We start from the raw sequence: 248 nt of genomic DNA on the forward strand, positions 1-248 counted from the left end.
TCCTACAATAGCTCTGAACAGAATAACTTATATGTTACTCCATGTCCTTGGCCATCTATTCCTCAATGGCGTGGAAGAGGTGGGAAAAATCAAGAGAAAAGGAAAGATCTTTTTCGATTTCTTTTCCTCTCCTTTCCACTGCAGAGAAACATCGCGTTTTCCCTTAGCATACTCGGTTCTTCACTCTTCTATTTTACGCTTGCAACGTGTGTGTCAACAAGGACCAACTGCTTGCATAATTGGACTGA

This window comes from Penaeus monodon, chromosome 29 (assembly GCF_015228065.2).
Source record: "Penaeus monodon isolate SGIC_2016 chromosome 29, NSTDA_Pmon_1, whole genome shotgun sequence".
In the NCBI taxonomy this organism is placed as follows: Eukaryota; Metazoa; Arthropoda; class Malacostraca; order Decapoda; family Penaeidae; genus Penaeus; species Penaeus monodon.